We start from the raw sequence: 12,259 nt of genomic DNA on the forward strand, positions 1-12,259 counted from the left end.
TGATCTGTCTATTGCTGAGAGTGGGGTGAAGTCTCCCACTCTATTATGTGGGCTTCAATGTGTGCTTTGAGCTTTAGTAAAGTTTCTTTTATGAATGTGGGTGCCCTTGCATTTGGAACATAGATGTTCAGAATTGAGGGTTCATCTTGGTAGACTTTTCCTTTGACCCATATGAAGTATCCTTTCTTACCCTTTTTGATAACTTTTGGTTGAAATTTGATTTTATTCGATATTAGAATGGCTACTCCGGCTTGTTTCTTGGGACCATTTGCTTGGAAAATTGTTTTCCAACCTTTTTCTCTGAGGTAGTGTCTGTCTTGGTCACTGAAGTGCATTTCCTGTATGCAGCAGAATGCTGGGTCCTGTTTACTTATCCAGTCTCTTAGTTTATGTCTTTTTATTGGGGGAATTGAGCCCTTAAGAGATATTAAGGAAAAGTGATTGTAACTTCCTTTTATTTTTGTTGTTAGAGGTAGAATTATGTTTGTGTGGTTATCTTTTTTTGGGTTTGTTGAAAGATTACTTTCTAGGGTGTAGTTTCCCTCCTTGTGTTGGCATTTTCCATCTATTATCCTTTGTAGGGCTGGATTTGTGGAAAGATATTGTGTAAATTTGGTTTTGTCATGGAATATCTTGGTTTCTCTGTCTATGGTAATTGAGAGTTTTGCTGGGTATAGTATCCTGGGCTGGCATTTATGTTCTCTTAGGGTCTGTATAATGTCTGCCCAGGATCTTCTGGCTTTTATAGTCTCTGGTGTGAAGTCTGGTGTAATTCTGATAGACCTGCCTTTATATGTTACTTGACTTTTTACCCTTAGTTCTTTTAATATTCTTTCCTTGTTTAGTGCATTTGGTGTTTTGATTATTATGTGACAGGAGGAATTTCTTTTCTGGTCTCATCTGTTTGGAGTTCTGTAGGCTTCTTGTATGTTCATGGGCATCTCTTTCTTTAGGTTAGGGAAGTTTTCTTCTATAATTTTGTTGAAGATATTTACTGGCTCATTGAGTTGTGAATCTTTGCTCTCTTCTATATCTATATTCTTTTTTTTTTTTAATTTCTATACCTATATTCTTTAGGTTTGGTCTTCTCATTGTGTCCTGGATTTCTTGGGTGTTTTGGGTTAGAAGCTTTTTGCTTTTTGCGTTTTCTTTGACTGTTGTGTCAATATTTTCTATGGTATCTTCTGCCCCTGAGATGTTCTCTTCTATCTCTTGTATTCTGTCGGTGATTTCTGCATCTATGACTCCTGATCCCTTTCCTAGATTTTCTGTCTCCAGGGTTGTCTCCCTTTGCGATTTCTTTATTGTTCTATTTCCATTTTTAGATCTTGGATGGTTTTGTTCATTTCCTTTGCCTGTTTGATTGTATTTTCCTGTGGGATTGCAAAAGGCAGTCCGTGTTCTGGTCGAGTGAGGCTTACTCAGGAGACCTAGTAGAAAACTCTACAAAGGACAGAACAGTGAGCCACATTCTCAGACACAGGTCCTTAACACCATGAGTTCTCAACTCCATAATCCTGTGACTATCCATCTTGTAGACAATGTCCCAAGCTCCTGGTATTCTCCTAGACTCCACCCCCCACAGTTAACTTGGCAATAGCCAGGTATGCTCCTCCCCACAATTACCTGGCAACAACAAGGTAGTCCAGCCCACTGTAAAAGGGGCTGCTTGGCCCCTCCTCTCTCTCTTAAACTCTTGCTTCTCTTGCTTTGCCAGCCCTCTTACTCACTCTTTGCTCCTCCCTTTTCCCCTCTCTCCACAAGGCCATGGCCACCCTCTGTCTCTTTACTCTTCATCTCTCTCTGCTTTTCTACAATAAAGCTCTAAGGTTTAGAACAATGGAATAGGTGTCTAATCTCCTCCTGGAAGGCCTCTCAGCATTTCCAGACACCAGACCAGACCAAAGACTCTAGCCCACATGGGAACCACCCAGTGCCTTCTCCCCCTGCCCTGTTCTCCCTTCCACAGAAATGCCCCCAGGGTCCTCACTTTGTTCTCAGCTCTTCCATGACATACAGTGGCATCTGGGATGTCCGAGACTTTGGCCTCTGTAAGGCCCAGAAACCCTGGACTGCTCTCTCTCCACCCTGCCATGGACTGGGGTTCCATGACTTCCCAGCCAGATGCCCACCTGGGTGGTGTGGAGAGTCCTCTATCACAGTCATGAGAAGTGATTTTAGATCCAAATCTTGTTTTTCCTGTGTGATGGTGTATCCAGGACATGCTATGGTGGGAGAACTGGGTTCTGAAGATATCAGGTAAACTTGGTTTCTGTTGCTTATGTTCTTATGCTTGCCTCCAGCCATCTGATTATCTCTAGTGCTACCTGCCATCACTATATCTGATTTGAGCCTGTCCTTCCTGTGATCCTGATTGTGTCAGAACTCCTCAGAGTCCAGCTGTCTCAGTGATCCTGTGATTCCAGGATCCTGTGATCCTGAGATCCTGGCTTTGTCCGAGCTCCTGGGACTCAAGCTGCCTCTGGGACCCTGAGATCCTGGTGTGACCAAGCTCCTGTGATCCTGTGATTCTGTGATCCTGAGCGTGCTATAGCACCTGGGAGTGGAACTTCCTCTGGGTGTTGTGGTACTGGCTGAGGAGTTTGTGCCTAAGGTAAACCAGTGCAGACCAGAAGGAACTCGGGCCACGGGTCAGGTTGGGTTTCTGCATTCCTGGATCCCCCTGGTTCCATATACTCCCAGTGGTGTTGGAACAGATGTTGTATCCTCCTCACCCCGATCCTATGATCCTAGGCATGTTAGAGTGCCTAGGAGTGGAGCTTCCTCTGGATGTTGTGGGACTGACTGTGGAGTTTGTGCCCAAGGTAAACTGGCACAGATTGGAAGGAAGCCAAGTCACTGGTCAGGCAGGATTCCTGTGTCCCTGAATCCCGCTGTTCCCAGTTACTCCTGGTGGTGTTGCAACAGATGTTGTGTCCTCCTCACCTCAGTCCTATCTTGGAGTCTCTTAACTTGCCATCTGGCTTTGATGTGGCCCAACCAATCACCCACTGTCACCCCTAACAACTTTGTTTTTCATGGAATATTGCAGCACAAGCTAGAGAGAACTTTGTCCAATTTTTCTTCAGCTCTTTTTTCCTAGACTGAGTCTTTCTGTGACTTTAGAAAATTGTAAGTGGAACAGAAGGTTGAAATAGCTTCTGTTTTCTTTGCCTCTTTCTCTATGTACTGTTTGTAGACTTAGCAGGGTTCAGTATGAGGAGGCTCCTTCTGCTTGGCGGTTACCACTTCTTCTCAGGGAAAGACTTGTGTGAGGAAAGTGGAATTTTGAATGCTGTAGAGTAGACACTATAATAGAATATTTTGTGTGAGACTTTCTGCTGTAAGCTGCTCACCAAGGGTAAGCCTAGGTGAGCAGTGTGTGGACCTGAGAGAAGGTAAGGCAAGTACAGGAGAGCCATGGAGGCCCCTGGGACCTTCCTGCACACTCACAGCAGTGTTTGTCAGGATAAATGTGAAATCTGACTCACTAAGAATATAAATGCAGCAGGATACTCAGGAGGCAGCAGCAGGGGGAATCTCTGTGAGTTCCAGGCTAGCCTGGTCTACAGAGTGAGTTCCAGGACATCCAGGGCTACACAGAAAAACCCTGTCTCAAAAACAAAAACAGGACTGGAGAGATGGCTTAGAGGTTAAGAACACTGACTATTATTCCAGAGGAAGAGTTCCTAGCAACCACATGGTGGCTTACAACCATCTGTAATGGAATCCGATGCCCTCTTCTGGTGCATTTGACAGCTAGCTACATTGTACTCATATAAATAAAATAAATAATAAAAAAGAAAACGGAAACAAAACAAAACTGTCAAGTGTAGCTTTTGTTACCCTGCCTAAACTCTGGGAATGGGTCGCACTACCAGCCCCCACCCGGATTCCTTTGAATCCATGGATAAAAAACACTACACCCACACCCACACCCCCACACACACATGCTAGGTCATCTTAAAATGCTTTTGCTAATTCAATGACTGAGCGCTGCTAAACCTTTCCTGCCACCCCAGACATAAATTGGATAGAGTGGCTACTGGCCACTCAAAACTGAAAACTCACAAGGCTGGTTGTTTTATCACCTGCAGCTCTAAGTGTCCTGCCCTGCCCTCAGTTATTGGTTGCTGGTGTCTTTATTGCTGGATCAAGAATGAATTGGGGAACAGGACTTTAGCATCAGAACCAATACCTATATCTCACCATTTCTGTCCAATAAAAAATAAAATAAAATAAAAACCCCTCTTCTCCCAGACATAAATTGAACAAAACTCTCATGTAAATTACAAAGTATGATATACAATTAACATCCAGTCTATCTTATTTGTCAATTAGATAAAGTTCTTTACCATAATTCCTAATTGAAAGGATTATGATTTTATCCCTGGATTATGTTTAGATTTTAGCTGGTAACACCATTTGAAAACCATGTCTTCCACTCTATGACCTCTCTCTCAATGCTAAATAACTTGAGTTTGATTATGAGTCTATAATGAGTCTTCAACCCTGTCAGAAATCTGAGAATGACTTAAACATTACCTGGCTATATAGGAAGTACCCAACACAGATTCTCAAACTTAAACAATTGCAGAGACAGCTGACTACTTTGACAGCCCCCTAATTTCTTATAACATCGGAGCATCTGTCTCCAGCCTTTTGGCCCAGCATCAGCTGACAGACCTTTGCAAAGCAGGATTATGAAGGACAGTTTACCCTGTAGTGTGTCCGGTATTCCCCATAGTGTGTCCTTTTCTTGGACAGTATTTTGTCTGTAGATGAAATAGGCAATTTCTGTTTGGTGGCCACAGTAAGCAACCTCGCCTGGAGGTAAAGATGCTCTTTTCTTTTTTTGAACCAAGAAGGGGGTGCTGTCAGAAACAGACATCTTTCTAGTCAAAAGATCTAATAATAATGAAGTGATTAAATGTTAGATTCTGTGGACTTCTGATGTTTTTCGAAGACTACTATACATACAAGGTATATCTGAACTGTTAAACCTTGGCTACTCTTAGCTATTTCTATTGAATAATAATAATAATAAAACCACCTTCTTATAATTAAATCAGAATCTAACATAACCATGAGTTTGCTATCTGGCCCTTAACTTGTACTGCTTAATCATCATAAACAGTTCATAAAGCAGCTATTAGAAGGACTGGGTCTAAGCCTCATATTCTTAAATGAGTTTCATCAGCACAATGTCTCTCTAAGCGTAGCAATATTAATCTCCAATTTTATATCAGTATAAGAAATTCACACCAATGAAAACCTTAAATCCTTATCAAAATAAATTCTGTATCAATGTAAGAAATTATAACTTCAATTTTGCCTCAATTATAAAAATTTCTACCAATTAATATTATGGCTACACAATGCTTTGTTCAAGGATAAAATTTAGTAATCCATCCCACCTATTTTCTCCCTGTTCAAGATTATGATCATTTCCAAATTATCCCTCAATATGAAAAATTATCTATAATTTGTAAAATAGCTATAACTAGACATCCAAACCTAAGGAATTAGCCTGACAACTCTCCATAACTTCTTCCTGCTGAATGGAGGTGATGAAAAATCCTTTAAAGGGGTAAAGAGGGATAGGAAAGTGAGTAAAATTGGTTAGACTTAAGAAAGCTAGCTTTAGTATCTGTTATACAGTCTCTGTATGCTTAGAAGGCTTTGACTGAAGTTCTGACTAGATCCATCTGAAAGATTGGATGAAGCATGATGACCTGGAATCCGAGGCAATCCTTCAAAACTGTTTAGGGCAGCAACCGGAAGCAGGGATCCAAGGGATCCAAGCAAGTCAGTTCATCATCTCTGAGGATGAATCTTGCCAAAGCTGTAAATCCTGTAATATATGAATCTCACAACCACACTTTTAGTACCACTAAGATTTTCACATGGATTGTGCAGGGTGCACAGATCAGTTAACGATAAAATTTTGCTCCTTGTTTGAGCAGGTGAAAGACAGCTGTCTTTTATGAGTTATTTTTTTATCAATAACCAATTATAATAAGTCTTCATTCATGCCATGTGAAGGGTGACACAATGACTCTTTACTTGTCCTGTTTGATTCTCTTGAATTTTTCTAGTTCTTTAGGGGGTCTCCCCTGTCATATATGATCCATATCACTCTGGAAGAGGACCAGAGACTATTCTCTGCTTTGTCAACACAAATGCAGAGACTTTCTTCCAGAATAACAAGTCTTTGGTCCATAACTAGAAATCACTAAACATTTAGCTTCACTTCTCTCCCAGAGGAATTTTAATATAACTACCAAACTCAAAACCACAATCATTTTGATAAATAAAACAAATCAAAACAAATAAAGCTCTCTAAACAAATATTAACTAATGAAGCATTGGTTCTGCTGTGTCCTGCCCTGAACTTCATGTGATCAAGGCCTAAATTGCTTAGTACCTCTATCTACTTATTGTATGAACCTATTTCCAGGCTCTCTCTTTATATAATTCTCAAGGCTTAAATTTCTACTGAGATAGGCTAGCAACCTATCCCTGCCTTCAATCTAATTTTTTAAAGATCAAATGTCTCAATATTTTATTATCTGTGTCTAGTTACTGTATAAGCCTATCTCCAGGCTCTATCTTTGTCTTACCAGACAAAGAAATCCCAGAAACCCCATGAGTAGACCACGTTCAAAGTTCCTGAGACATTGTCCTGGCAAGACTTTTTCAAATCTTCTCTAAAACATTTTTTTCATTCAATCTCCCTAACTTCACACTTCTGTGGAGCTTAATATTTGCTGCATCTACCAACTGGCTCTCTGTCTCTCATCTTAAGCTCTTTGTATCAGTACCAAACCTAGGAAGAAATCCCCACGTCGCTTGGGCAAAATCTGTATGCCTTTCTGTCTTTAAAAACTAGTAAATCAAATTTTAAAAATCTATCTTTTGATTACCTTCTTGTAGGAAGCAGGCAGCTTTTACTATCTGGTTCTCTGTCTCAGAGCAGCCATCCTGTCTCTTCGCACAACAGGGAATCCCAGTATCTCTGAGCTGAGGTTCTCCCTGTGTTCCTTTGTTCAAGTTTTCCCATGCGCTGGAGCCACATGGCTCACTCAGCTCCTCTTGCTGAGAAACCAATTCTCCCCTTTTCTTAGACTTGTATCACTCTGTGTGTGTGTGTGTGTGTAATCCATCTGAGAATTCCTAATTTAATAGTGGATTCTTGCCCCACATTGGGTGCTATATATTGCATGCGGATTTTGCTACCTGGCCTAAGCTCCAGGAAGGGGCCCACACTACCAGCCCCCACACAGATTCCCTTGAATCCACAGATAAAATGCCCCCCATGCCAGTAATCTTAAAATGCTTTTGCTAACTCAGTGACTGTGCACTGCTTAACCTCCTCTGTCACCCTGGCATCATTAGAGTGGTAATTGCCACTCAAAACTGAAAACTCACATGGCTGGTTGGCTTTATCTCCTGCAGCTACTCCCAGCTTCTTCTTTCCCGCTCTCCTGATTCTCCCTGTGTTCTCCATAGCAACTCTAAGCGTCTCACCCTGTCCTCAGTCATTTGTCTCTGATATCTTTATTGATGGATCAAGAACCAATGGGGAACAGCACCTTAGCATCAGAACCAACTCCTACAAAAAACAAACAAGCAAAAAGAATATAAATGTATGGTTACTGGTCTACAATTGTTTAAAATAACAATAATGATGATGATAATAATAATACTAATATGTGTGTATAGGCTCATGCATGTATAAATGTCATTACAGTTTAAGGCAGAATCTGGCAAACATTTAATTTGAATATGCACACTTTAGAAAACTGAAAACACTGCCCCATTTGCTAGGTGCCCAAGGTGCCCATCTACAGCACTTTAACAATGGTGAAACTTCTCAAGAGCTCTTTATTGTTGAAAAATAGCTATGCTCATAACCTTTAACTTCTGAGTTTGAGTTGTTGGCTCAAGTTTTTTGTTTTTGTTTTTTTTAAATCTTCATATTTTGAGACTATTGCAACGTCCATTACCTTTATCACTGCTGATGATCTACCTGACAAAAGCAGTTTAAAGAATTGAGTGTAGTGGGACATGCCTGTAATCCCAGCACTTGGGAGACAGAACCTGTGGATCTCTGCAAGTTCAAGGCCAACCTGTCTATATAGAGGGTGCTGGGACAGTCAGAGCTATACAGCGAGAGGCTGTCTCAACAAACTAACAAACAACAAAAACTTTTAAGAAAGGATGGGTTTAATTTTGACCCACAGTTTGAGGGTGCAGTCCATTGTGGTGGGAAGGAATGGATCAGCCACACAAGGTGGTGGTCACAGTTTGCTTGCTCTTTTATTCAGTCCAGTGTAGAGAGTGGTTATGATGCTTTGATCAGCAATCTGCATTTGAAAACTGACGGTCCTGTTCTACAGTGGGTCCTTGATCAATCAGTAGGGATGCTAGCAGCCAATGAGCTGGGAGGAACAGGCAGGACGTCCAGTTTTCCCATAGGCAGGCTAGCAGACACTAGAGAAAAAGATTCACCATGCTTCGGAGGGCGAAAGAGCCATCAGCCATGTGAGATCTAGGGTGGAGTTGCCATTGGCCGCTTCCCTGACTGGACCTGGGGTAGCAGACAAGTGATTAGAAATGAACCAAGCTGAGGGCAGATCTAGGGTACTGAGCTAGGACCAAAGGTAACTGAGCTAGGACTAAAGTTCAGGGCAGATTTAGGGTGCTGAGCTGGGAGTGAAAAGAAGGGTGTGATAGCTGAGGAAGGCTTAGAAGAGCTAAAGCACGCCAAAAGTAAGCTAGTGTGCGTGTGCGTGCATGCATGCGTGTGTTTGTGTGTGTTTAATCTGCAGATCCCAGGAACCTGGGTGGGGCTGGTAGCTCAGTCTCCCTGAGCTTATAGCGGGGTAGCAGGAACTACATGCTGGATCCCACTTACTGAATGGCGTTATCTGACATTTAGGCTGGGTTTTCCCTCCTCAGTTAAACCTCTCTGGAAATCCCTCACACGCACTTCCTGGGTGTCCAAGTCTAGTAAAGTTGACAGCATAGATTAAGCACCACAGGGATTCAGGTGAGTGTGACTCTCGTTTGGTCTGCCTGGGCTTTGAGGCTTCTTTGACTGAGGGTGACTGGGGTTAGGATTTTTGTTTGGTTTGGTTTTGTTTATTTTTTATTTTTATTTTTGCTAAGGAACATGGCTGCTTGGAACCCATAACTACTTCTAGCACCTAGCCAGACTGATGTCTGTGGCTTAGTTCTGAACTGATAGGATGGACTATCTGTAGAATAGTGGGAAACTGTGACAACAACATAGGGGGACCCTTAGATCAGTCAAATCTGAGATTTCCCAGGTTTTGCATGCTTTGTAGCATGGTCACTACACACAGCCCAGATCTTACTGTCTACAGCAATAGCAGAAGCTTGGGTACTTTGATATACAGATAGCCAAAATCGTCATTTATGACATTTTTTAAACATTTGTGGTATTCTGCTCTCATATATTCCATCCTGACTGCAGTCTTCCCTTCCTCCCAACCTCCCCTCTTTCCCAGACCCACTCCTATTTCCCTTCAGATAACAACCAAACACAGCATAACAGTTTACAATAAGCCTAGGCACGAATCCCCATATCACAGCTGGATGAGGCAATCTCATAGGAAGAAAAGGGTCCCAAACGCAGGCAAAAAAGTCAGAGACAGCTCTACAACTATTGTGTGTGTGTGTGTGTGTGTGTGTGTTTGACCTAGGTCAGATCCATACAGGCTCCCTGATTGCTGATTCAGTCTCTGTGAGCCTCTACAAGCCCTGCTTAGTTGATTCTGTAGATTTTCTTATGGTGTTCTTGACCCCTCTTGGCTCCTACAATCCTTTCTCCCCCTCCCTCTTCCACGGAATTCCCCAAGCTCTGCCTAATGTCTGCTGTGGGTCTTTGCATCTGCTTCCAGATGAACCTAGACGAAGCCTCTCTGGTGATGACTTTGCTAGGCTCCAGTCTTCAACTGTAGCAGAGTATTGTTGACTCCTTTTTTAAAACTGGTAGGTCTTGTTTGGTTCTTTCCCTGGTCTCTGGGCTATCCAGTCTCTGGTTCCTGACACTCCAGGCAGTGCCAGGGGTGGACCCCTCTCATGTTACGGGTCTCAAGTTGGACCAGTCATTGGTTGGCCACTCCCACAAGTTATATGCCACCTTTACCCTAGCACACCTCGCAGACAGGACAAATTGTAGGTAGAAGGTTTTGTGGCTGGGTTGGAGTCCCAATGTCTTTACTGGAAGTCTTGCCTGGTTACAAGAGATGGCTCATGTAGGTTCCATATCCTTTATTACTAGGAGTCTTGGCTAAGGTCACTCTTGTAGATGCCTTCGATGCCAGGCTAGCTCAGGCAGTAAAGCATGAGACTCTCAGTCATGATATGTTTAACCTTCCTTTCAAAATGACAGAAAAAACCTTTCACCGGGTATTAAAAACCTTGTTAAGCTGGGCCTGGGAGATGGCTCAGTTCATAAGAACTTGCTGTACCCGAGTTTCGATTCAAGAACCCAGGCAAAAGCTGGTTATAGTGTGCAGTGTGTGCCTCTAATCCTAGCACTGAGAAGGTGGAAGCAGGATCACTTTGGATTGCTTGTCAGCTAGTGTGGCTGAATTGGTGAGCACCATATTTAGTCAGAGAGTCTGTCTCAAAAATAATAAGGTGAAGAATGGTAGAGGAAAACACTGGGTGTGGACTGTTTTATGGTTTGGGGTTTTTTTGTATGCAAACATACATTGCACATACTTGTGGAAAACAAACCACACGTGTACATGATTAATAAATAAATTAATTAATTAAAACCATTTAACTTTTCTGACTGGCTTCTTCTGTCTAGACATACCGCTAATTGGAAGGAAGAAAGCGCACTGGATGGTGCTTGAAAGTTTAATCCTTAAGATAATGTCTAGTTCTAAATACTGAGAATAATGACACAGCTGCACCTGTGCTTCCTGGGTAACTGTGGTGCCTGTTTCTCACTGGAATCCACAGGCGTCCCTGAAAGACTTGTCTGGGCCTTGGTGGCCGAGACATTGTGAGTCCATGAATCAGCAGAATGTCTACCAAGAGCCTCCTCACCTTAGGAATCAGGGAACCCGGTTTCCAGTTTCTGTTCCACCACTGAAAAGCCATTTGGGATTAGAGGGTTGGGGGGGGGGGGGGGGGGCCCGCCACTGTGTGACCTGTCTCTTGGTGGCTGCTTTCGATTATTTCTGAGCAGGAGGACTGGAACCATTCTACCTCTGCACTCTGTGAGTTGGCAACGTTATGTTATTTTTTACCTGCTCTGCTCTCCTCGTGAGAACAGTGATTTGGTTGACTGGTCTGGAGCTGGAGAACAGCATTGTGGTGAGTGCCTGCCGCGCATCCTGGAGACTGAGGCAAGGAGCACTGGGAGTGGGAGAGCAGCATGAGCCATGCCCCCAGTCCCTGTTTCTAAACAAATAAGTAACTATAAACAAACAAACAAACAAACACAAATCAATCAATAAATAAAATAATATACATAATAAGTAAATATAAATAAAATAATATACATAATAAGTAAATATAAATAAATAAAACTAATAAACATAATATACATAAATAAGTAAATATTTATAAATAAGAGAGGAACCATTTTTTTGAGACATTTGCTATTTAGCTCAGGCAGTCTCTGAACTATGTAGCCCAGGCTACTCAAATTCACGGTCATTCTACCTCAGTCTCCCAATCCCAAGATGACAGGCCTGAGAGTCATGTCTTTTTCATATTGTCCATCTCCTTTGTGACTGCTATTCCTTTTATTGCCCAGACAGAGCATAATTCCTTTTCACCAACAAGATTGACAGACTGGAGCAAGAATTCATTTCCCTCAGAGTTAAAGGAGGGAGGGGTGCCCATAAGCTTCTATTTGGATAGAGCATCCAGCAGGGCCACTTGTCAATGTGGCTTTCTTACGGCCTCTGTGTTCACTCCAGGGACCAGGGTTTTCAGCTGTGTGCCCCTCTAAGGTAAGGGCTGAAACAATTAGCTTCTTTCGTGTTCCAGCCTACAGCAGCCAGAACTCATCATGGCTTTGAGTAAAAAAACTCGGTCCTTAATTTCTCCTCAAGCCACTAGGGGTCGCCTTCATCTCAGAGAAAGATTGTCCTCAGCCTGCAAGCTCTCCGTCTCTGCTGGGGAGCCTTTGGCTTCTTGGCACTGTGATTTCTGGAGAAGTGGCTTCAAGGGGGAGAGAAACTGGCTGTCGGCACGGAGGAGAATG

The sequence above is a fragment of the Mus caroli genome, chromosome 4, assembly GCF_900094665.2.
Source record: "Mus caroli chromosome 4, CAROLI_EIJ_v1.1, whole genome shotgun sequence".
In the NCBI taxonomy this organism is placed as follows: Eukaryota; Metazoa; Chordata; class Mammalia; order Rodentia; family Muridae; genus Mus; species Mus caroli.